At 37.1% G+C, this 26,853-nt stretch overlaps 1 long non-coding RNA gene across 2 annotated transcripts; it reads right to left on the bottom strand.

Moving 5' to 3' along the window:
- Positions 1 to 4,789: 4,789 nt before the first annotated feature.
- Positions 4,790 to 18,830, bottom strand: LOC130607072 (uncharacterized). 2 transcript variants are annotated; one of them, XR_008974154.1, is made up of 4 exons: positions 18,347 to 18,830; positions 10,401 to 10,562; positions 8,598 to 8,765; positions 4,790 to 4,848 (listed from the first exon to the last, which is right to left on the bottom strand). It is a non-coding gene; the product is annotated as an uncharacterized LOC130607072 (long non-coding RNA). The 2 variants fall into 2 exon arrangements; XR_008974153.1 differs by lacking the exon at positions 4,790 to 4,848 and adding an exon at positions 5,438 to 5,537.
- Positions 18,831 to 26,853: the final 8,023 nt, after the last annotated feature.

The raw sequence follows: 26,853 nt of genomic DNA, 5'->3' as shown, positions 1-26,853 counted from the left end.
TCCTTTTAGGGGAAGAATTAGATTTTTTATTAAGTTCTGTTATACTTTAATCTTAAAGCCCAGTGTACCTGGGTGTAGATTACCTGTGGGCATGCGCAGAAAGTAATTAAAATTGTCAAACTCAGAGTAATGGGATTAATTTGCTATAAACTGGGATCTTTTGTTTTTTGTTTGTGTTTTTTTTGTGTGTGTATGTGTTTGTTTGTTTGTGTGGAGAAACTTCTGAAAGTTACTGTTGGAGTAATGTTAATGTTAGGTGTGTCTGCTGGCAGCCAAGTACAACAAACAGGTACCTACAGATAGGGTTTGCAATGAACATTAGGTGCCTGAAGACTTGTAAGAACCGAACATAAGAAACACATGAACCTGTTGAAGCAAATCCATAGGAGGGCCATGAAGATGATCTGGGGGCTGGAGCACCTCTCCTATGGAGACAGGCTGAGAGAGCTGGGCTTATTCAGCCTGGAGAAGAGAAGGCTCCAGAAAGACCTCAGAGCAGCTTCCACAGCCTAAAGGGGGACTACAAGAAACCTGCAGAGGGACTTTGTCCAAGAGCAAGCAGTGCTGGAATAGTTTGCCCAGACAAGATGCAGATGCCCTATTGGAAGTGTTCAAGGCCAGGTTTGATGGGTCTTTGAGCAACCTGGTCTAGTGGAAGGTGTCCCTGCCCAAGGCAGGGGGCTGGAACTGGATGATCTTTAGGTCTGTTTCAACCCAAACCATTCTGTGATTCTATAATTCTATTACTCCAATAAAATCTACTAGATAGTTATCTGCATTGGACACACGATAATACTTCCGTTAAATTACTACTAGTATTGGAAGTATGATTTTTTTAACTCTGGAAAACAAATTTAGTTCTACATGAAGTACTCAGAAGTTACCCAGTTGTAGGATTACAGAGAGAATTTGCCTCAAGCTATCCAAAGATAATGATCGCAGCCTTATTTATCTTTATTTCATAGTTAAACTATGAAAAATGAAACAGATTAACATTGTGAATGCTTTCTTTTTTGTTCTGTCTTAATTAAAAACAAAAATCTCAGATAAGCCCAAATCACTTTTTACATGAACAGTAGTAACTTCCTCTTAAATCCCTAGTCTAGTCTTTTAATATTCTGGTAAGTTTTAATGGACTCCATCATTATATGGGAAATGCAGTCTCTAGAGAGAACTTTTTGTCACACAATGAATACAAAACTCATGTTTGATTCCCTGACACTACAAAGTCATTTGAATTCCTATAATCTACTGTAAGTCCTAGCCCTCCAGTGCCACTTCTGTAAAATGTTCTGTTTGATTCTCAGGTAGATGACAGCTTTGGGCAATTTACAGGTAGAGTTGGTAGATGAAAGCAGAACTGTTACAAAATATGGTATGTGTAGTGCACTGCAGTTTCTGTCTCCGAAAAAAATGTTGATTATTTTTATCACCTTCTCTTTAGAGTACACACTAATGCAATATGTTTTGGAGCTTCAGTAGTACCTTTCTACCAGTGTTGCTGATAAAAATGTTCTTCCAGACAAATAAAGTTTCCTCTCTCTTCTCTGTTATTCCACTGTGTCTGCATTCAGTCTTGTTTCTGGAGACTTCTCAAGTCATGTGGATATTGTTTTGTAGTCATAGTTGCTCTTATACTTTGATCTTGTCTTTCTACGATTAATTTATTTTCTTAGAGCATGGAATCACTGACTATGACAGAAAGAATAGTAAGCAATTGTTCCTTTGGATTAGCATTGAAAAGTCCATAAAATTGTAGACTGGAACTCGAATATCAATAAAGCTCTGGTATTTCGGTGTACTTCCTTCCTCATCATGTCTCAGGCAATTAAAGTTTTATTGGTTTATCTTTTGCCAAAATTTAATAATTACAGATTAGGGAGAAAACCTTCCCAACTTATTATTTGAATTTTAAAATTTCTTCTGATATTAAAGCTACCAAATAAAACTGTCAGTTAAAATGATAGTGATGTTCATTGGATGTGCCATATTAACTAATATCTTATTAAGATGATGTATAGTTAACTCAGAACTGCCGTGGAGCAAAAATAATACACCTATTCTTCTAAATCAAGAGCAAAATAGTTCTTACAGAATCATAGAAAAATACTGGTTGGAGGGGACTTCAAGAAGTCCTTCTCAAAGCAAGGTCAGACCACATTGTTCAGGGCTTTAATCAGTCAAGGTTGAAAATCTCCAACAATGAAACTGCACAAACTTCTCTGGGAAGCCTGTTCCAATGCTTGACTGTCTTCATGGTGAAAAGTTTGCCCTTATACCCATTTGGAGCCTTTTCTGTTTCACGATTTGATAGGAAACTGATTTTAGACTTTGGATAGATAGCAGCATTACACATGAACTATCATACCGTTATTTATTCACACTAAGGAGCTACCTCAACATAAGTAATCAAGCTGTGACAGATGTCACCGAGTTTTATTATAAAATGTGGGTTTCCAGTTCTAAACTGAATAACTTAGCAGAAACAGCAGCTTCCAAAAATCTGTAAGTAGCTATAAGCATACCCTACAGTTCTACTGAGCACATCTGCCATGAGAAACTTGCCAAAAAAATCAATGGATCTGTCAAGAATGGAGAGCTGCTCTTTGAATCCTTTATTTATAACCAAACTAAGCATTGACCAAATTAAGCCTACCCGTGCTGGGATTTTCTTCTAGAACTAGGAAAAGACATGCAGCAGACCTTTAATAAGCCTCTGTCTGATCAGAAGTATTATGGCTTAGTGATGTACTAAGAAAGCAGTCCAGAGAAAAGTGCTTAAGATGAAGGAAGTCTCTGTTTTTTGAGAGCTATCATAGAACAAAATGAGGAATTTTCATCTGAGATACATACTTGTTATGCTATTCGATCAAACATTTCTTTCCCACATAAAAATATGAATAGACACTGTCAAATACAGAATATTTTGCAGAACTATTGAACATGACTTACCTAAATTGTTATGCAGCCAGACTGAAACACAAAAAATGGAAAATTAAAGACTTAGAAGTTTCGCTGTATTCTGAAATACAGCACTTTGGAATATGTACAAATAAAGGACAAACTGTTGTATGTGATCTGAGTACAAATGTTAGTTGCAGTAAAGATCAGCTTTGCTAACGCCTGTTTATTTTTGTCAATTCATTTAGCCTGAGAGAGACTGTGGGAACATCTAGGAAAACATGCCTCTTTCCATTCTATCAAAGTAAGTATAAAAGGATACGGTGCAGAATTTACATTTAGAGCATCCCTCAACTATCTATAAAGAAAGGTGTAATCTGGCTATATTCTAGTAATTGTAAATATTTTTTGTGAGATATAAAGAAAGCATTAGAGATCTAGCTGAAGGTGTAATGAGGACACGATTGACTAGTAATACTAAATGAATAACATACATAAAATAAAAAGAAAGGGCAGCTATCCAGATGTTTCTTAAGCTTCTAATATGAGTAAAGAAAATGGCCAAAACCAGGATAAGTCCATGGTCTCTGATGGTTGCTTTGTTCCCTATAAAAATTACTGTGTAAACACATTATTGACACCCTTGCTAAATATTTTCATGGACTGTCTTTTTGCAGACTGAATCCAAGGCAGAAAACTTCTGTCTGATGAAGTAGCACTTTCAGATGCAGAAAACTTTATAAAACCAAGTATTTACTATTCATGCTTATCTAAGAGTTGGTCAAAACCGTATACGACTAAAATAGGACTAATTGGTTTGACCTGAAGACAGGGGTTAGACAGAGCCCTAGTGTGACCAAATTTTTTATTATTTGCAGCCTAGAAGACCTCACAAGAAACAGTGTTAATAGAAACCTATGAGATGGAATTTGCACAGGGAGAGCCAAAAAAATAATTATATATACATATATATATACTTTGAGGTATTGAATGTGTTGGGTTATTGCAACACAATGCGGAGAACTTAAGGGAAAATATCAGGAAAACCAAACAAGCTAGGTCACAAGCCACAAAATGTCAAAAGTTGTTTTTGACATATAAAATACTGGCCCATTTTCTTGCCACTTCTGTCCCAGAAGGTAACTGAGAATTGAAATCAGTGGCTAAAATATAACACAGAATAATTTAATTTACATTCAAGTTAGCAATACAATACGCAGTAAGACTTCTGAGTAGTGTAAAAAATCAATCTGGTTTAGTTTTATGTGAAAGGTTTTACCATTTGTATGTGACACTTGCATATTGAAAAAAATGAGATATTGAAATCTGTTGTTTTCATATTGAAATGTTGTGTGTATTAGATATTATTAATGAGAAGAAAATCAACCATATTTGTCATAACAGGAGTCAAGCCTGATAAAATCAGAGCAGACAAAGAAAACTTGAGTTTGCAGAACTTGTGGGCTAGATTGGATAGATTGCGAAGGGAAGATGTGCAAGGGATGATGCCCACTGCAGAGGTTAGGGAACATGTGGTCGCTGTGGTTTGTAACAGCTGAGGGATGTAGTACCACATTTTACCAGGCTGTGCAACAACTGCAAGACATGCAGGATGGTTTGCAGTGTGTGGTTTCTTTGAGTTGTATTTACCATCTATTGTCATTTAATTCTAGAGTAATTTTGCAATCCAGTGCAAGTGTTCAGTAATTGAAAATGGTATAAGTAATTCAATGTTAAGTATAAGTTTTGTTTTATATATATGTCTATATATTTGTGTATATATATGTACATTACTTTATAATGAGATACTGTGTTTGTTCATCAACATTTGCATGTGTTTTCTATGATAGGCTATGTGACTCTTCCAGAAGCCTGAAATCTGACCTGCCTTTAATGGATTTCATCCTAAATCTGACTTTTGTGTTTGGTAGGGTGGATAGATATTTCCTAAAAAAATATTAGAAAAAGTAACATTAGTTATCCTGTTGCCTCTGTAACTGGTCCAACTTTGGGATGATAAGCTTTTGTGGATATACTCATACTTATTTAATAGCTTGTCTATGTGGATAATATTTAATTAAACATGATAGGTATGGCATGCATTAAAGGTTTTATATACTAATATTCTCCCCATAAGCCTTCGCAGTGAAAAACACTTAAGAATTTATTTTATTGGGATTGCCAGCAAGAAAGGATACATGCATTTTAAGAATAACAGAAGAGATTAATCCACCATTCTCCTATAGTCCTCCAAATAGGATGGTGGATTCAGCCCCTGGTTTCAATGGTCAGGACTAGAGGAAATGCTTTTCCTTTGGGCATTGTAGGGCCCTCTTGAAGACTGGATGTTGAGTTGGAAGTAGCAGTTGTTAATCCCAACAGATTCATCAGCAGATTTATTGAACCATTTTCCATCTGAGAAAATGTTGATGTCTCTTAGCCTTAAAAAAAAAAAAAAAAAGAAAAAAGAAAATAATAGCTGAAATTAAAAATTTGCCTAACCTGGAGAAGAACTAGCATTTTTCTTGAGGTGATATGCTGCATTTTTCACTCTGTGTTCTTGAATATGGTTGTAGATACGTGTGGGTTCTCATGTATGGAAATAAGATTTACAGCCTTTTAAGGAACTAAGAGTTCTGTTATAAAACATAGTAAGTTGGAACCATGTCAGAATGTCAGATTTGGATTTATGTTTGGACAAACAACACTCAAATACGTATTACTCAGAACTTGGACACACCTCCCCATTCCCCCTCCTCCCCCTCCCCCAGAAGACAGACATGTTTATTTCTTCAGTTTTAAGGATTTATGGCTAAGACAGTCCTCTGGAAGTAAATTTTGAATGCCCTTAAAATTCTGCAGGGGTGTACTGATTCTGGCTGGGATGGCGTTAACTTTCCCCATTGCAGACCTTGTAATGCTGTGCTTTGTATCGGTAGCTGGAAAGGTGTTGATAACACACCGCTGTTCTGGCTGCTGCTCAGCAGTGCTCACATGACATCAACCCCGTCTCTCCAAACTGTCCTCCCTCCAAAGGCCAGTAGGCTGTGGGGTGGGCAAGAGGTGGAGAGGGGATACAGCCAGAGCTGACCCAAACTGACCAAAGGAATATTCCATAGCATATGACATCATGCTCAGTAATAAAAGCCACATTTGCCTTCCAGAGCAACCAGTACACTTGCTGAAACCCAGCTTACTAGGAAGTGGTGGGGCATCACCTGCTGATGGGAAATAGAGATTAAAGTCTTATTGTTTTCCTTTGCTTCTGTGCTTCAGGTCTTTGCTTTTTATTTATTAAACTGCTTTTATCTCAAACCAGAATTTCTTATTCACCTTATTTTCTCTCCCTCTGTCCTGCCGAGGAAAGGGAGTGATAAGGCAGCATGGCAGGCACCTAGTGATCAGCCATGGTCAACCTGCCACAATGGTTAAACATAGATCTAGTAAGTGCATGCTGAAAAGAGAAAATTATGCCCTTAATGTCATATCTCATCACAATCAGGATATTAGAGAAAAGAGGGCAATCCTTTCCTTTCTTGGCCCCCACAAAACTCCTTATCTCCCTCTGGGAATCACAGAAAGCAGAACTTCATATTTTTCAAGTTACCTACTAGCCAAAACTATTTCTAGAACACAACTTCATCTCCTCCCTACTCTCAAGGAAGAATCCCAGGCCAAAACATGTTTTCTCTTTTAGCAGCTTGGTTACATAGGATAAATGAACTTCTCTATAGTCCTACATTCTCATGTGGGATTCCCTTTATACACAACTTAGTTTTTACAGTTCTTTAGGGCTTCTACACACTTGTACATTTTTAAGTACTTGAAGTCACTGCTAAGAGGAAATGTGTCTAAGCCTTATCTGTACAATGACTTGGAGTTGAAAAGCTGTTAAAAATGTGATAAAGCCTCATGTAAAAATCTACCCTCATAGTCATTCCAGGACAATTTTTACCCTTTCTAGATATCTGAATAGTTCAGTAAGCATCATTAAGAGGGAGGAGATCCCTTATATAAAACAAATCCATGGCAGATCAATCATTAGGTAAGGATTAACATTTGCCATCCACCTTTGAATTGTGTAAGCATATAATTTTTCTTCTGTTCAAATGCAGCCAGACCAATTGAAGGAAATAAACCTTTCACTCAGCTTTTCAGCTTGCCATATTAATCATCTCTTAATTTTATAACAGAGGCTCTCAAATTCATCTTCACAGTTCGGTTTTGTTTCTTATATGTAAATTTAGTATTCGTCATATACCCAGGGTTGTTTGGAAATGGTCCCCAAAATGATGCCACAAAAGCTTTCTAACGTACTCATCCTCTTTGTGGCCTTAGGGCTGTCAAGTTCTTAACTTTCAGAGCCACCTAAGTAGAGTTATTGCTAGTTCATGTAAGTTCTGTGAATTGCTGTGCCCCATGAAAAGATGAGCAGCGGACCAAACCTTCAAAATTCTTCATATGTGTCAGTCTACACAGCAAAGAGGAACATCACAGAAATATCCAGGCTCCCATGGAGCAGTCTCATTCAGTCAGTGCTAGAGGGCTGCACACATCTCTGTGGAATTACATCCAAGGAAATTAGTTTGGCTGAGAAATGACATGCCACGGCCAAGGCAGAATATCACATTAGAACAACTATGCCATTTCCTCTTAGTGACAATGTGTTTTTAGAGTTAGCTTAGATGTCTTCATATAGTTTTGTGTTGCAGTACTTAAACATATCCTCTAATAAAAGGCTTCATAAATAATACCTTTGCTTTATATAACTATATTTCAGGTGCTAACATGTCATCTTTGGTTATCTTACATTTTAGCAGTAGCATCTGCAAAGCCCTGAAGGCAAGTGAGATTGCGAATATAAATATTAACACTCATGATGATTCAGGTGTTATATTTCTTCAAGGCTTCATGCAAGTGGTAGTCTCTGTCAAGCTACATTGTGCTGTTAGGCATGGATGATGGATTGGCTTAAAATATCTCTGTATTATAAAATGTAGACATCTGTGGGGTTTGCATAAGTATACAGGGAACATGCTGTAGGAAGGTTTTCATGAGGAGAAAAAACCTGCAACAGTTTTCTTGATATTCTTGTGATTTTTTTGTTATTCTTTTGAAAATAGCACCTTTCATATTATTAATACTAATAGTACCTTTGAAAAGCAGAACCCTGAATTGTCCCTATGAGTTTGAAAACATAGGAGTAGATTTTAAAGAAAATCCCACTGAAATTAATCCTCTAGACAAGAGTGACAGTCTCCCTTTCAGACCTTGTATGTACAAGTTGCAGAACAGCTGCTTATTGGTGGTATTTTAAGGAGTCCACTAGCTGTTTTGTAGTGAATTGGGCTGCATATGAAAAACAGTAGAAAGAGATATTAAAGAACTAATTTCACTGAGGTCCAGGTACAAATCCCATTGAAATAAATGAAACTTCAATACTTGCTGTATGTATTATTTTATTATGCTCAGATGTGTTTCTTGAGCAAAATCTAATACAGAAATACCTCACATTTAATTTATTTTGAATATCATAGGGCTCTTTGCAACATGGACTGTGTATTCAGGAAACAAGAAGTACAGCTGTCAGTATGAAAATGCTACAAAAGAAAACAAAATCTCTTCTACTACATTGTAGTCTATAACTAAAAAGTCAAACAACCTTAATGCTTTTCTTCCATCTCCTTTTTCCTTACCTCTGAATACTACTCCAGCTTTAAATCTTTGCAGGGCTTGCTCTGGAGATACAATTTTGTCACTAGCAATGCTTTTTGCGCACATCCTGCTAACAAAGAAATGCTTTGATCCACACAGATGGCAACAGGCTTTATTCTTGTCTTCTGTAAATCCAATAAATTCCAAGTCTGCAAGTAGTAATAAATTAAAGGCACATTTTAGTGTTTACATAGGGAAGCTGTTGTGTTTAGAGAATGAGATTAACCAGAGTGGTCAGAGAAAACTCTGAATAACAAATTCCATGCTCCCAGTAAAGGCCTATATGACATGAAAATCATGGTCTGCCCAAAACAGGGCTGTATTTCTCAGATTCATTAGGTTCTCTCTCTAAGAGTTCTAACTTTCCTTTGTTCATAGTATTCAAAATTTATAAATGCAAAAAAGTAACCCAAAATATTTTATTGTATAAAGAAAGAAGATATCAATACATGCCTCAGGACTCTCACCTTTCAGGTTTCCAGGACTTTTACTCTATTGAAAGAAAGAGAACTTACTGCAAAACTAAGGAACAGATTTCAGGAGCACAGAACATCATACACATGTAAGGATAATATGGAGTGGTGGGGAATATTAGATTAAAACCAGTATCTAACATCCTGTCTCTGGAAGAGGAGGATATAGGATCTGTATCTGAAAGGGAGCAAAGCTTTGCTTGTTTTGTAAACTCTTCTGTGTTGAGTCAAGCTAATTCAATGCTTTCAGTTGCATGGATTTAACATCCTCAGGATACTGAGTCATCTCATGGACCTCTGGGATCTCACTACAAGAAGATATGGCGCAACACAAGCAGGTCATAAGAGTGTGTATTTCCCATAATGTGTTCTTAGAGTGCCTTGATCATGCCATATAAGAAAGACATCTTGTTACAGCACCAAGATGAACATTCAGAGCAGATATATGTACATACTTAAAGGCTCACTCTTCCTCTTCCGTCCTTCCTAAAGGTTACATAACAAGTTCTGTTAAACCAATTTGGAATACCTTATGTTATTTAAGATGTTTTCTGATTTAACAGTACCAACAAAGCTGAATTATTTTCTCTTCTTTAGCGGATGTCCCTAATTAATTAGCAATGGTTAGTTGTCAGATGGGATATTCTGTCCAGGAATTCTTCATAATGCATCAAAATAGTTGCTGTACTAATAGACCCACTTTAAACATTTGTTTGTAGTTTTGAACATGCCCACTAAACCTGAGGGTCATGCAGAAAACTTCTGTACAAAAGCAGACAGGGTAATCTGAATTATTGAACTTAATTACTGTTATTTGATTAATGAAAAGGAATCATTCTACCATAATTTCCAGAAATAATGGTAAAAAATTAACTGGTAAATAGCCAATATGCTAATTCATTATAGACTATTCCTGAGAAGAATTTTTTTTGCCTAAAATTGCCTATCTGTCAGGATTTGATCATGTTCTGCCTCGGAAAGAAGTGGACAGCAATTTATCTTGGTAACAATTGTGGATAATCACTTGTACCTACTGATAGAAAGCCTAGAGGAAGGATTTTTTTTTTCAATAGGAAGGCACAATTAATTGAGACAAAAATTGTTTCAGTGCTGGGTCAACCTGATCACAGAAAAATAACACTTGAAAGATGTATAAAATTGCACAGTGCTGAGCCTTTGGAGAACCCAAGGAAAGTGGTGTTAATCTGAGTTGTTTTCAGTTTTTCAAATAAAAATGAATCTCCTCAAAAGATGTAAGCTTGGGTTATGTACTCTACATTTCTTAGCAATTAGGAAAAATCAGCTACTTACACCACCTTAGCACGTCTGACACTGGTTCCTGGTTCCACAGTTAGCTTGGTCCCACTTCTGGCAACCTGACACAGTCAAGCGCAAACAGATGTTTCACAGCAGTGGAAGCCTGTTCAAAACTACTTGGCCGCATCACTGAGAGGTTCTGCCCAACCTAATTAGCTGTGATGAGAAGAAATCATTATTTTATTTGTGTCACATGTTGTTCATTAGTATATAAAGACTTTGGCTTTGAAAGAATAAATTGTCATCAGAAGTGCACAAGGTGTAGAAAAGTGCTTTATGAGAATCTGATCCATAAAATTACATTGCCTGGAATGGCAAATGCTATGGGCCAGATGTGTAGCCACAACTAAATACTCTTAGTGTTAAGTGTACTGTTCTGTGTTTAGCTTCTGAGCCCTCACTTAAGACAAAACCCGTAACAGGAGAATGTTCCATGCAACCATTTAGATTATAAATTAACCTGTAAATAAGTTGCTGTCATTTCTTTCTATATACTTTTGTTTTCTAATAAGTAAGAAATCAGACAATTCTAAGTGCACAAGAAAGACACATCCTGGTTACATGAACATAATTGTTTTCCTTTTTTGGTATATTTTAACTATAAGTAACTAAGATATTTTGTGTTGATGGGACTGCTTGTCTCCAGCTGTACTTCAGGATATAAACTGGCAGGCTCTGCCCCTTACTTACTATATATGCCTTATGACTATATGTCTTAGACAATAGTACTCATATATAAAAGAAGAATAGGATGGAAGGAAAAAGCTGTCTTGTAGCAATTTCTGATTGTCACCAACCTCTTCATCCATATTTGCCATTCACTCCACAGGATGTTATAATGCATTAGGTTTAGGTGGTCCTCTCTCAGCTCTGCCCCATCAGCCTGTTCAGATCCTCAAATTCTGTCAAATGCTGACCCTCCTCCAAACTTCTAGAGCTAGACTAATGAAGTTGTTACTGATTACTTTCCTAGTATGCAGCTGAGGAACACTAGTGACAGATCAGTACTGACTGTTTAAATACTGGATAAATACAGGAAAAAATATTGGCAACTTCTGAAGGCAGTGCCTATAAGCACAGGAGTAGAGATGTCAGATCAACACTGACAAACGGGTGGTGATGTAGGCATCAATGCAAAGGAGAATTTTAAAAAGGAAAGTAAAGAGGAACAAGAAAGTAGCTTTGTGCATATTTACAGAGATTCCAAGCTGGTCTTACTGTGCTGAATGAAGGCAAGAATTGATCTTCTAAGGTTAAAGGAGACATGATAAGAGGAAGGTATAGGTAATTGGGATCCTGACATAAGCTTTTTTATTGTTATATAAATAGAGGACTTTCATAGAAAAAGGAGAGGGAGCAGATAGAAGGAAACAGAGATGTGAGAAGTACAGAGCAGTAGACTAAGGAAATTACTTTTGAATTAGAATTTTGCTACTTTCCTTTTGAACAACACAGGACTTTTTGTCATGGACAAAGAGGTCACTGAGACGACTAAAAATGGCATTTTTCCCCAAAGTGTATCCTCTGGGTATATGTCCCTTGATTCCATGGGATCATTTATAAGGTCCTACCAAATGTTCTGCATGATATTCCTTCTCAAAAAAAGGGTCTCTCTAGGACAGTGTTAGCTTGATCACACTTCTTCTAGACCTCTTCTTAAGTAAACCATCTGATCACAGGATTAACTCTACAGAGGGGGTTGCCATCCCAGTGTCTTTAACAAGAATTTTGTAGCAGAATTATTAGTTTCCTAATTCCCTTTGGGATACACAATATGTATTGTACACCAAACATTTGATTTTGTATATAAAATATTTTGTCATCAAATATTACAGAGTCATCTCCAACAATTTGTCACTAATTTAGCTTTTTTAACTCAATGAGCCTTCCTGTCTTCCTAACAGGGCTCCATGTTGTTACTGGGAGAAGTCAATGTATTTGAAGTTTTACTTTGTTCTATGGAGAAGCTTTCCTAAGAAAATAATATCTCACTTGGGACACCTTCTGCAAACCATTTTCTGAACCATATTTTTTCCAATACTAATGTTAAAACCATTACATCTTATAGATATAGTGAAAGTCAAATCATCCATCCACTCAAAGTATCAAAATTAACAGTAACCTGTGTCTCACTGGGTAACTTCCCAGCCAGCAGCACAATCAAGCTGAAGCAATATTTTGCCATTCCTCTAGAGATATGCTGTGTGTGACTTGAAGTAAGAATATGACTAGTATATGATCAAAGGCATTTTATTATCAGATATCACCACAGGGATATTGCAAGAGATACCGGTCTGGTCCACATAATTAGTCTTTAAAGCATTTCAAAAGGGCAAAATCTAATAATCAGGTGATTGACATTTGGTATTATGTCTGCTGCAAAGAAAGATAACTAAATACTAGACATACCATTTGTTAATGCTGTGTTTCCACTATTTTCTTATTTCTTATACTTTTATTATTCTATACTGTGTTCTACCATTTCTACCTTGTCAGAAGTAAATATGGAGATAAAAAATGTAATCAAACACACTTATGCAACATTGGGTTGAATGCAGCAAAGTCTTTTAAAGCTGTTAGATGTTCTAATGCCTGTTTCTCAAGCAATTACTGTGATGAGACTCTGCATTAATGAGACTTCTGTGACAGTAATTAAAAAAAAATTTCTTTATCATGTAATCCCCATTTCATCAGCACTTTAATGCTGACAGAAATTTAACCCTACAAAGTACTGTAAGTCTGAATATGAGAAAGAACTACCAGTAAAATGTTAAATTTTGATAAGGATAATATTTTAGTTGAAATCCATGTGCAGTGTGAAATCCATTGTTGCAAAATTGAAAACCTTCTTGAACATTTTTCCACTCACACTTAAAACAAAAAAGGGAAAATCTCAGAAGATATTAATTTAGCACAGTTAGCTGCCACAGTGGCCAATTCTAAGTACTTTTCCCCTGATACTTAAATTTTCTCTAATTTTCCTGTTCAGCTGAAACCAACAGCTAGATTGCTTTAGAAATCACTTAATAAGCAGTCAGCCAGTGTTTTTTTTTGTTTCATATAAACTCTGTCATTTCAACTTTTGACTAAACTGAACAGAATGAAAGTGTGATTTTGCAGAATTCAGGATAAAAATAGCCCTATTTATCCAAATTCTAAGTGTCTGAGACTGGTTGAATAATAGATCTTTCATCGTTGTAAGTTGTTCTAAACAAATAATAACTATAGTGCCTGAACTAAGAAGAATTTAGGAGTTACATGCACTTCAGGTATGCCGAAGACAAAAAGAGCTAAACGTAGGGAGAATATGCACCCATTGCTACATGATCCATTTGATATATAGAAAAGGCAAGAAGGAGGATTTGGGGAACCAGAAGCTGGTCAGCCTTACCTCAATACAAGGAAGGGAATAGAGATAAATCGTCCTGGAAATCATTTCCTAACATGAGGGACAGAAAGGTAATGGGGACTAGCCATCATACAGTTATGAAGGGGAATCCATGCCTGAGTGATCTGATAGATTTCTGTGATGAGTGGCTTGGTGGATGAGGGCAGGACAGTGGAAGTTGTTTATCTCAACTTTAGCAATGCTTTTGACCCTGTGTCCATTAACATCCCTATAGAAAAAATGGTAAAATACAGGCTAGGTAAAAGGTCATTGAGGTGGACTGAAAACTGACTGAACTGCTGGGATCATAGGATTGTTATCAGCAGTGACTGAAAACAGTGACTAACGGTGCACCCCAGGAATCAATACTGGGACAAATTGTTTTCAACACGTTGGACAGAGCCTTGGGTGGCATGGTTTAATGTGAGGTGTCCTGCCCATGGCAGGGGGGTTGGAACTTGATGATCTTAAGGTCCTTTCCAACCCTAACTATTCTATGATTCATGTCTATCATACCACGATGGGACGGAGCGTACTCAGCAGATTTGCAGATAGCACAAATCTAGGAGCAGAGGCTAATTTAACAGTGGGTCACGCTGCCCTCCAGAGGGACTTGGGCAGGCTGGAGAAATGGACCAACAGTAACCCCATTCAGTTCAACAAGGTCAAGTGCTAAATTCTGCTCCCTCGGAAGGAGTACAAACCGGGGCTAGTAAGCTAGAAACAGCTCTAACAGTGAACGAATTTGGTGTCCTTGTGGACAACAAACAAACCATGAGCCAGCAGTGTGCCCGTGCAGGAGAGAATGTCAAAAGCCTCATGGCCCACATTAGGATGAGTTTGACAGGAGATCAAGGGAGGTGATCCTTCCCCTCTAGTCAGTCCTGGTAAGGCCACATCTGAATCCCAAGCTGAGTTCCCCAGTACAAGAAAGATATGGACCTACTTGAGTGAATGTGATTCAGGGTGATGAAGATGAGCAAGGGATTGGAGCATCTGACAAGAGGAGAGGCTGAGATTACTGTGAGTGGTCAACCTTGGGAAGAGAAGGCTCAAAAGTATATTATATGTGTATACTAACATGAGAGGAGGGAATGAAGAAGAGTGAGCCACTGACTACACTCAGTGGTGCCCACTGATAGGATGAGAGATAATGGACACATTAAAACATATGAAATTCCATCCAAAGGCACGGAAACACTTTTTTACTATGCAGATGGCCTCAAAGAGGTTATGGAGCCTCCGTCCTTAGAGATATTCAAAACTGGACTGGACACAGTCCTTGGACAACCTGCTCTAGCTGACCCTGACTGAGCAGAGGGATTAGACTTGATGAACTCCAGATGTTCTTTCCACCCTCAACCATTCTGTAATTCTATGATTTTCTCATTCTGTATGTCAAACTCATCTTAATCTTTATTTTCAACGGTGTTTAAAATTCTTTGAAAAATATCTTCTGGCATTATGACTGGTGTGGGAAGTTTAAAACTGGAGAAATGTTCTGGCAGCAACCTTCATTTGCTTGTTTATAGTAGCTAGTATTTTGTTTATTTTCCCTATTTCTCTTTAATTCCCAGCTTGGTAAAAAAAAAAAGAATAATAATTGCAATTTAGTGTATTTAGATTTTAAGGTTACTAAGATTTCCTTTGACTCTGATATGCCTATAGAAATACTGGAAAAAATGGTTAAAATACTTCTACTAGGACTACATGACTAGGTTTTAAATGCTAAAGATATGTTTATGTAAAGTTGTTTATATTTCCTTATTTTGCAGAAAGGATTTATTCAATCTGTGGATATGCAATAACCTTGATTCAAACCACGCAACACCATGTTCTCTGGATGAACGGTGAATTCAAGTATAGAAAGTTGAAAAAAGAAGAATATGCATATCTGTGTATATATCTATCTGTGTGCATGTATATGCTTCACAGCAAGAAATGAGAAACTGAAGATCATGTGTATTTAATGCCTACAAATATTTGTAAATATTTAAGGTTACATTTTGCAGCACAACAGGAAGTTACATCTAGGCCAGTGACCAGGGAAGTTTCATCTTTTTGTTTAAAAGAAGCAGTGAGAAAGTTGAAATATGACTCTTTTCACACAATAAAAAACCAAAAATAAGATACAGGGGAAAAATATGATGATAACAGTACTTGAAAGGTTGGTTTATGGTCTGAGCAACCTACAAATACCTGTGTGATACAAACAAGTTGATTTGCTCATTACTGCTGAAATTACATACCATAACTATAAAACCAAATAGCACAATTAATGATTTTTGCTGTTTGGTGCACATGAAGAAAAAGAAAGATCAGTAAGTAATCTGGTAACCAGTACCAGCAAACCTACAGTAATACCACTGCAAATAACCAAAACATGTTTTATGCTGGAGAGCAAAAGAAGTCCTATTCGTAACATATATGGGAACTTCTTCAAAGGAGCAATAACGTGTTCTACCAATAACCTTAGTCTACTATACCATTAGCTCATAATCTAACATGAAAGTCATATGCAGTTACATTTCACTTAGTTATCCCCCTTTGGGTGAAGTAATTTGTATTTCACTAAGCCATGCTAGTGTACAGTAAAACTGATTTTTCAGAGACTCATGCTATGTAGACTTGAAAACACAACTTGGACAAGTTTTTTACTGAAACTGCTGAAAACATATATTTTGTTCTCATTTGGATTTCTGCTGAGCTTTCAGACACTGGCTTTTGTTATGCCTTCATTAATAAAATAAAAAAAGCCAAACAATTTCAATATTTTTTTCCTCTCTCCAAGGTATTTGCACACAGTAAGCTTTCAATCTCCTCTGAAAAACTGGGCAGACTGAGCTTTTTATTACCCTTACCATTATTTTTTTTTTTTAGTACTTGGATTGTTTTTATGTCTGCACCTTCCCTAAATCAGATGTTTTAACAGCTCTTAAAGTACAGGCTGAAGCTGGAATAGTATCTCAGCAATTCAGTAAGGATATGTACAGATGTAAAATACACTTTATTTATGCTATGGAGGAGTGCATAATAAAGACATATTTTCCATGAAAGTGTACTTTCAGGAATTAGGCAGCAGGTTATAATTGTTATAATCCTAAATTTGGTCTGGTATATATGTAATGGTATCTCTCAGAGCTGAGCACCAGCAATAGTCAAAGCCTGTCTGTCACACAAAAAGTCTTGGCAGAATAATCACTTTAGTTACATGGTCTCCACCTGCTTTCTGATATTAAATCACAATAAACCTAGAAGTCCAGTGTAACTAACCTAAATCCTGTGCAGTTTGAAAAATTACATTTGGAAAAAAGTGAGGATCAGAGAAGATAATTGTTGGGATTGAAAAAGGAGGTGTAACAGAACTAAAGCTTACAGGGAATGCTGTGGATCTGTGAAGCTTGGACATCTGTGTGGAATTGTCTGGATAATGGGGATTCTCAAAAGAAAGAGATTTTCTTGACTCCTGAAAGACAAAAACTACCAGGTGGGAGGTCACTTTTTTTTTTTTACAGAAGATCCAATAGCTATTTGAACCAGTTTTTCCAGGAAACAGAAAATATTACTATAAAATGTAGCTTTGCTACGTCTAAACACAGCACACGTGTATCAACTGGCAAGAACTCACCCATGACCCCATCCTAAATATTGCTCCTCAGAACCTAAGAAATGAAGGCAGAGTTGTTTACATAGAATCCCAACCAATCCCACTGAAATAATATTGAGTGTTCCACCTAACAGGAACCTTCTTTCCCACCAGTCATGAAACTGCTGGCTCATCTCCGCTGCTTTCTGCTTTTTTACATTGTGTCTGGTGGAGAGAGCAGGGGGAACTCCAGAAAAAAAAAATCAGTTGATTTTTTTCTTTCAAGTTGAAATTTATAATTGGATAATTTCATATAATAATTTATTCTAACTTATGTCATCATTAATGGAGACAAGCCAAAGGATTTCACAATGATGCTTAATATATCCTTCCCTTCTTTGTTTCAGAGAAAGACCACCTAATGCAGAGTTGCAGACAATAAATGGAGGAACTTTCTGGATAGCCAATTCTTCTCCCTGCAGTTCTTATTCCATTGCTCCAGAGGCTATTGTCTTGGCAGTTCGCTGGTTTAGAGACCCTTATTACTGTAGTTCATCTGTGGGAACTAAGGGACTGACTCAGCAGCGCTTTTCAATTCTGGTGTTGTTTTGTGGCTTGATGACTCCTAAGTCATACCTGGAGGTTTTCTAGTTTCCTTTTACTGCAAACAGAACATCAAAACATGGCTTAAGTCTTGGGTGATTCCTCCATTTCCTACCTTTTTTGCTGCTTGCTTAGGAGTACTTATTGTCTTGTGTCTTTAATCAGCTCTAGGAGTCTGCAATAACTTTTTTCTGAACTTGGTCCCCACATGTGGTGTGAGAAAATCCTGAATTTGCTAACCAGTGTCTTAAATTTGGTATTACTGTAACACAAAATATGAAACCTCCACCAGGTAGTTATTTATAAGGGAAAACCTCAGATCTCCTGGGAAAAGGAGCCTGAAATTAAAGGTCTGAAACAAACCAGTACCCTGCCAGTTGTGCTCTTGTAAGGACACATCCGTTTCTTCAGCCTTGCTGCTCTTTCCAGCAAGTTCCTGTAGCTTCCTTGGTTTCCACAAACTGCACACAGTTCTTTCTGGGTCTCCTGCTTTCTTTTGGTTCTGAGTCTTGACTTTGGAACTACTTCTTGCTTCAGAAAGGCCCCTTGCTCCTTTCATGAGGAAAACTCCTGGTTATCTCAATGCTTCATGCTCCCATTCTACTCTGTGTCCTTGGATGCTCTATACTGCTGCCCAAGGCTTCTCTGCACTTGGATATGCTCAGCTGCTTTCAGGAGAACACACTCCTGTTACTTCCTCCTTTCTAGAGGAGGAGGCACCAAAAAGCATGTCAGGCAGGTCATGGAGCTTCTCCCTTGCCCAGCCACAGTCCTGTTACAAAACACACAATTTGCATTTACGTGATACAGGTTTACATCAGTTGCCACGCTCATGATTGGGTAAGGTTTCAGTCCCCCTGAAAACAAGATGTGAGAACAATAACAGTAGATTCTAATAGATACTGCTAAAGATTAATAGTTGCACAGACATAAAGGGACACAGTCATAAGGTCCAGAGTGCAAAGTAAACAAGAGGTGTAAGGGTTAATATTAACTCAGATGAGAAACTTTTTCCTGAGGCAGGATAGGCAGCTATTATCTTAATTTGATCATGCGCTTCATATTCTCTTTTTTTTTTTTCACTTAAAAAATCAGATCCAGTCAGCCAATTAGTACAGGTGCAGCAGAGAAAGAAGGGGTTACACTGCTTTAGTAAGGGAAGAATGGGTTATAGAATAGCTGGATGAACTGCAAATATTTGAAGGCCTAACAGAGTCATCCAAATGTATTTAATAAAAGCAAGGAACTAGTGATCTAGATTAGTCCGTTTAATTTCAGCTCCAAAACAAACAAACCTACTGAAACAAAAAAAAAAACTCCACAAATATTTTCTAAGCAAATAGAAAACAGCAGGGAGATAAGTACCAATCAAGATGGTATTCTCCAAATATGCTACTTTTTAAAAGAAAGTATTCCCCTTCTTTGACTAGATAGCAATTTTATTTTTTTTTTTTGCAAGGGGGGATTGGCACATATCAGTCTTGTCTGGTACTACTTAAAAGGCACTGTCATGAAGTAACTAGGGAAATGACAACTGGATTAAGCAGTTGCACAACTAATTGGAAATATATACCCAGAGGAGCAGTAATTTGTCTTCCACTGTCAGACTAGCAGCTAAATAAAATAAGTTTCTATGGGAATCTGCCCTGTACCTATGAGGGTTCAGCACTTCTGTTGGTGACTTGGATGAATGGTTGCATGGATTTTTGAGGCAAATTTAGAATTCAAGACAATCTTGAAAAATCTGACAAATGGTCTGATAAAAATATTCTGAATTTCAGTAAGACAAATACAAAAATCTATCTTTATAGAGAAATATTTGGCTGTATAAATATAGCTCAATGGAGGATGCACAAATACGTCAGCGCAAAATACACAGTTGTAGTAAATCATCTGCTGAAAATGAGGTAAATCTCTCCTATTGTTATAAAAGAGACAAAAGCCATACTTTAATAAATAAATCAAAGTATTTTCTGTGAATGCATGAAGTAGGTCTGTGCTATCTGGTGCTTCATGATCAAAGTTTAGAAAAATGATGTGCAGTGAATTCTTGAAAGCAACTGGTATATTAAATTCGGAGAGAAATCTATAGGAGAAAGCAGTAAAAAATAAACAAAATAAAGAGATTTTAAAAAATGTAAATTACAGTAACAGTAGACACCACAAAAAGGTCCCCAGAAAAAAAATAAGTGTGAGCTGCAGGAAAGTTCACCTTGGGTTGTTCATTTTTCGTGACTTCAAGATATTAAAGGGAAGTCAGACAAGTGTTTGGCATATCAGATTTTATCTTGGGCTGGGGAAGAAGACGTCCATGAAAGTGAAGAATAATTAGAGAACTGCACTGTTTTCTTTTCCCACCCACTCCATCAATAATAAGTTGGGCTGGAAAATCTGTTTGCAAGTATTGTGGCTTCTCACTAATTGAATCCATTTTGTGCGATAATCATAGAATCAGCTAGGTTGGAAAAGACCTATAAGATCATAAAGTCCAACAATTACCGCGTTGTGGACTTTCCCACACCTCCCCTATCCCTGAAAGCTTGTTTTGAAATACTCTGCAGACACTTAATTTGAAGATTGAGAGGGGAAGCAGTTTTCTAAGTACAGCATATCATCTACTATATGGAAGGATTTATATACACAACAGACTGCAATGTCTACTTAAAAATTTGTCATAGTTGATTCTTGTTCTCAGAGCTCTGGTTTGACTACTTAAAGGATGCTTTCAGATAAACATGGAATAAACAGGAAGTCAGTCTCAAAGGAGACTGTCTGAAGTCACCAGGCTCCAGCTAACCACTCTAGCAAATAATAACACTGAAAAAGCAGGCAAATTTATAATAATTTTAACTTCAAAGATAGTTTTCTGAGTATCTAACTTTTTTTGCCTGTTATAATTCCTATTGCTTTTAACATAAATTAGGTGCAGTTAATTAAGCTAACTCAATGAGCAGATAACAGTTAGGTCAGCTGGAACTGGTCAACCAAAAAATGCAACTGTTTCTGATTTGATTAAAAAATCTCACTGCTGTAAGCCAGCTAAAGCTGAACAAAAAATATCTAGCAATGAAAATGAGATAATAATTTTTTTAGGGGCAAAAAAATGATATATGAAAAGGACTGGATTTCGGAAAACAAGGTTTTGTAACATAATGGGCAAATCAGGGTTGTATTGCTATTGGTCATACATTCAGGCCTGGTTCTGCTGTCTTCCTTTTATGAGTTTTGGCCATTCTAATAAATCTGTTTGAAATAAAAAATACTTTCAGTTGAATGGTGACTCATATTCCAGCAAGTTTTCTGTTTTATAATACCACACTGAAGCCCTTCACAGCCTGTTTATTTGTTATTAACAGTTATTTTTGTAAACAATTTTACTGGAGAATATCATTAATTAAGCCAACAGGGCATAACTGTCATTGTTTTATTACTAATTAGATCATATGTGTCCCTAGAGAATATCTTTTGATCTCATCTTTCCCTAAAAAACAAGATACAGTTTCATTCTCAAAATTCTCTCATGTATGATCAAACTTTAACTCCTCTAGGTGCAATAAGAACTGAAAACTAATATTTAGCATAAATTTTAAAGAACAGCTTCTTGTAATATCAGGGAAGCAATAAAAGAATACTGCTATGAAGCAACCTATGTACCATTCTTCTACTTAAAAGCACCCATGGGGCTTGTTAAATAATAATATATTATTAAGCATGCATCATACTGATTCCCAGTAGAGACAATTACCCTTTTGTTTCCAGCAGAAAGCAAATTATTCTGTGTGGTGATGAGTCTAATGCCTTAGTTATGTTCCCATGTCTGATACAATTCTGGAATAATTCAGTTTGCAGCAGAAGTTAGGAAAAGTAAGAATATCTTTGGCATGACACTACAGTCACTGATTGTGAAGCAAAGGCTTCCTGACCTGCTTCATTGACAGCAGTCAAAATCACAGACAGCTTTATCACATCTTGTACTTTATTTTTCTGTTCTATTGTCTCTTCATCTCATTTTTCATACTAATATTTTTGATCAATTTCCGTGTTCTATTTCTTGAAAATAAAAAGAGCTGGGATTTTATTTAACAATATTAGCAAAACCAGGGATATCCTGCAATCAGATTAACTTTGAAACCACAGGTGGGGTACACATTTTTCTGACCTACTGTCTCCTTGTCAGCTGGAGCTATATATAGGTTCTTTTACTGTTACATGGGTTTTGGTCTTGTGGCATGTGCAGTCACAGTCCCAGAAGGGAAGAAAGGCACCCAAGAGAAACAACTGTTTCCTACATGAGGAGACAAACCTTGGCTGACTGTTTTCTTGTCTTTGCTAGGAAGTACCCTTGACTGGGATTTCCTCAAACACATCTGAGGGAGCTGTTCAGCTTTGCAGGCAAAATATTCATTGAATCGGAGAAAAAAAATAGTTTTTTTTGATACTAAAAATATTAATTGGAGCAGAATTTGTAATCAAGTTCTTCTTCCCAGGTGAATGCCCTTAGGTTTTCACTGTTTCTTACATTCTTTTGTCTCATGAATATTTAATTCTACTGTGTAAAGTGGAGTATCTTACACAGGTGTTAATGAGAAATTTAGTTCTTGAACATATAACCACAATTTTCACTCAAGATAGTAGGTGCAATCCAAGCAAAAGGTTCCCTCAGAGGTGGGTGTTATGAAAGTACATAAGATGAAAATGAAAATTTGAATAGTTAAATCCACAGAGCAGTGAGGTAAAGGAGTAGGAAGCAGCTCTTGGCAGGGCAGAGGAAAGTAAAGAAGCAGAGATAGCCACTCTAGCATGATAGTGGATGGGGCACAGGGAGCTACCAGTTTTTTTATGTGATGATTGGCTGCAAAAGGCTTGGGAATTGTTTGGTGATTTCTCTGGGAGACAGTGATTGACGTGCAGCAGAGAAAGGAGCTGATCTTTAATCTCTTGCATCCCAAGCAATCCTGAAGTTACTGGATGTACTTTCTCCCATTGCAATCTGTTAGATTGTAGTGAGACTGCCTATAGGATGCACAAGGCAGAATACAAACATCCTGTCTCTGAATTCTGACTAGGCTTATGCATAAGACAGCTGTCTAGCAGAAGGTGAAATACATTACTCCTGGTCATATTCAGAGGCTGGACTTCAGTGTTGTTATTTGCAAAAACTGTCTGCCTTTCATATTTTAGTGCCTTGAGAATTGAGCAATAACTGATATGTGATTTAGAGGGGTTTGACCTGGGTGTTTACTTCCAATTTTTGCCATTTATATCTTTTGTGGATATAATCCTGGGTCTAGGCTTTAAGTGTGTTTTCCTTTGCTCCAACAGCTCTGTCTGTATGCCTGTAATATGTCTTTAAGAGGAATACCAAATGTGAACAGCTTTGAAGCATTGCACATGAGAGTTTTTGATAAATGGCAATTAATTAAACTATTTATAAGCCAAAGTACAATGAAAACAAAAACATACCTGGCTTGTTATATAATTATTTTGTTGCAATATTTATAGGGTAGAAAATCCAGAAACATGAAATCTTTTGAAAGGATGATTGTTATACCAGAAAGGGACACATCACTTGCTTCGGCAACATTGTGTTCTGGCATGTACTGATCATGCTGAATATCTTTAGCAACCATAATATTTTGCAGAGCTTTGATAAGACAAACACCATTACTCCATAAAGAAGCTTATTTTCCACCCTCTAAAACATTTCTTTCCAAAATATTACAAATACAAGGACAGATAGTATAAAGATACAAAAGTTTTGTCTTAATTTGAGGGCAACTTAATGAGTTGGTAACAATTTTCACTTACAAATATTTAGAAATAAGAGTAATGTGCAATAATTTGCCCAAATCTCTTACCTTCTAGACTTGCCTCTCATCATCTACTATGGGAAAAAAGCCAGTAAGGACTGGAAGAACATCTATTCATTGTTTTGCATAGGAGAAAATGCACTAGAGGTTTTGGAGCATCAGAACCTACAATTTTAAGTTGCTTGGTGAAAGTCAGGCTGTGTCATGTTTAAATGTGGCTTAAGGGAATTTGGGGTTATTCTCTACAACTGAAACTGATGTTTCAGAAATTTCTCACACCTCTGCAAGAAGGGAAACTACTGAGCAGTCAAACCATTCATATAAGCTGTGTCATAGCCAAGTTAATTCCCATCTCTGTCTAATTTAGAGGTAGAACTTGAAGCTAGTCTCCCACAGACTGAAGGAGTGGCCTTGCATTAGTTAATGAAACTTTAATTTTGTTTATATGAAACAACCAGTCATGAAATGGAACAGATCCATTTATCAGTTTTAATTTGCAGAAAATGCGGATAGAACAAATGACTATATGCAGGATCAGCGAGAGTCAGTAGAGTCAGTAGAATTTCATAGCTATACGCTGAGTTGGACTAGTTATTATCAGCTATCTCATCCCAGAACAGAGTAACTTCATAAAAATTTTGGCTTCAGTCAATCAGCATCTTTCAACAAGAATTATATCACAGAAAAATTCCTTTATTGATTTTAATTATGAAAGATTAATTCTGCTAAGGTGTGATACTTGCTTGGTTGACTAAGTAAAGTAAGTCGATATGTTTGGTAGAGTTTCAAATTCTACCCCTGATTATCTGTAGGAGAGTAAATTACAGGATGTTTAGGCATGTTTGGGCAAAGTTATGTGAAAGTCCAAGACAAAAAAGAAAAGAAAAAAAAAGAAAGAAAAGAAAGAGAAGAAAGAAAAGAAAGAGAAGAAAGAAAAAAGAGAGAAGGGGAGAGGGAGGGAGGGAGGGAGAAAGGAGGGAGGGATGGAGGGATGGAGGGAGGGAGGGAGGGAGGAAGGAAGGAAGGAAGGAAGGAAGGAAGGAGATACAAAAATCTACGTCAGTTCTAGATGAATTATGGATTGGAAGATAAAGCTGAAATTTAATTTCCTAAGAGGGGTGACTAGGGAAGAATCTATATTCACTGTGAATGGAGTTTTTTCAAGGGAGAAGGGGAACAGTCCAAAAGACCCTGGATTCTCCCTAGAAAGAATAGGAGGTTCTTAGAAAAAAAGGAAAAAGGACAGAAAGAGGTTAATAGTAAGAGGTTATTTCAGATGACAATTCAGAATCTCTCATGTTCAGAACTACCCCTGGAGTAGCTCATCTTTTTCAATTAACTAGAGAAAGATTGTAGCGAGACTTGTCTGAAACTAACCTCTGTGTACAGTCACTCAGCACTGTTGTGCAGTGCAGTAAAGAGTACATTTGTATACAGTCTTTCTGACTTCTGGAACACATCACATGTTCAAAATGATCCAAGTGATTTACTGTATATTTACTTTCAAGGCCAAAAAGATCAGCAAAAAAGAAAAGTATTCTAGAAAAATATTCAGACTTTTCTTCAAACAATGCTGTCATTCCAATATATATTCAGAGCTACTTGCAGATCGCCAAGATTGCAAGGCAGTCTCAGCCTGCTGTAGGATGTAGGAACCGTGTGGGAACCATGTGGAAACCATGCACTGTTTGGCAGCCTTTCTCTTGGGGCTTAGTAGGGCCAAATGACCAGAAGCTAGTGGGCTGATGTAGGAAGCTGCCAGGTGAATGTCTGCTTCTGGCAATACTCTTCCTTCTGGGGTTGGCTCAGAGCTGCTGAAGTGAATTGATGGGTTCCTTGGCTGAGCCAGCAAAAGCAAACTTTATCAAAAAAATTGTTAACGGAAGTATAGCATCCCTGCTAGCATAGTATAACAACCTGTATTCTTTGTCACATTATGGGGATGAGTGTGGTTATAATTGGTACACTGCTGTTATCTCCTCCTCTTACCTTAGGAAGAACACTCAGTTGCAAGCATGGCATTTCTAGGTAGTAGTGTCTGATTTGTATTCCTACAGAATCTTATCCAGTTGCTTAAGGCTGCAGCCCAGCAGCACATCCCTTCTACAAATACAGTGTCTAGGTAGTCTCTACACTAAGCAGGATGCTACGACTTGAGACTGGTTGTCCTGATACACTGATTGGACCAATTTACACAGCCTCCATTCACCTATGCTAGCCTAAAGTGCTGAGCTAAATATGGGCTTTCACAGTTTTGACAGCCTTGGCTTCAATAGTCATCTCCTTTGTGAGCTCTTGGGAACTACCCTTCTTAGGACTCAAAATAGGAGGAAGGCTTCAGGCCCTCTGAAGTGTTTCAAAATATTGCGGAAGCCTTGAGTACAGGCACTTCAAAGAAATAATGGGGATAATGGTGTTCCCAGCTGTGGACTCCAGACTGTTTTGTTCAAGATGTTCTATTTGTAGCATTGTTCAGGGGTCCACATTCTCATCTGGTGTAAATCAGCTATATGCTTCTGAAATCAGTGGAACTGTGCCAAGTCATAGCTACAAAGAATCAGGCCCTTCATTAAAAAAAAATCATAAATTGTTGAAAACAAGGCACTTTAGAACTCTGAGAATTACTTGCCAGATTTGGCAGAAACACAACAATCTAGCTGGTCTGGTGTTTGAATCACAGTCCATTTAAGAGAGTGTGCCAAAGGAATCCCCAAACATAAAGGCTGTTTGGCTTTTCTCTCACAGCTAAAGGTGTTCCTCCCTCCTGTGCTCTCACATTCATTCCTGTCCCATCAAATTTATTCCCCGTGTTGTAAAATGTGCACCTTTACAATTATATTTTAAAATTACTGCACCATTTCAGGATGGTAGCATTTCAGGAAGTAGCAAAATTATGAGGCAGATCAATTTGGCCATAAATGTTAAATTATCACCTGAAACGCTCAGCAGCAATCCAGCCATGAAAGTAGCTAAATAGGTATTTCCTCTTCCATTTGGACCTAAGCATATTTCACAACAGAATTTTGCTGTGAACATATTGTATTGTCTTTACCAAAGCAA

Source organism: Pezoporus wallicus, unplaced genomic scaffold (assembly GCF_028554395.1).
Source record: "Pezoporus wallicus isolate ANWC-B61680 ecotype Strahan unplaced genomic scaffold, APGP_CSIRO_Pwel_v1 contig_7722, whole genome shotgun sequence".
Lineage (NCBI taxonomy): Eukaryota > Metazoa > Chordata > Aves > Psittaciformes > Psittacidae > Pezoporus > Pezoporus wallicus.
The sequence above is the reverse complement of the archived record's forward strand: the minus strand, read 5'-3'. Positions and strand labels throughout refer to the sequence as shown.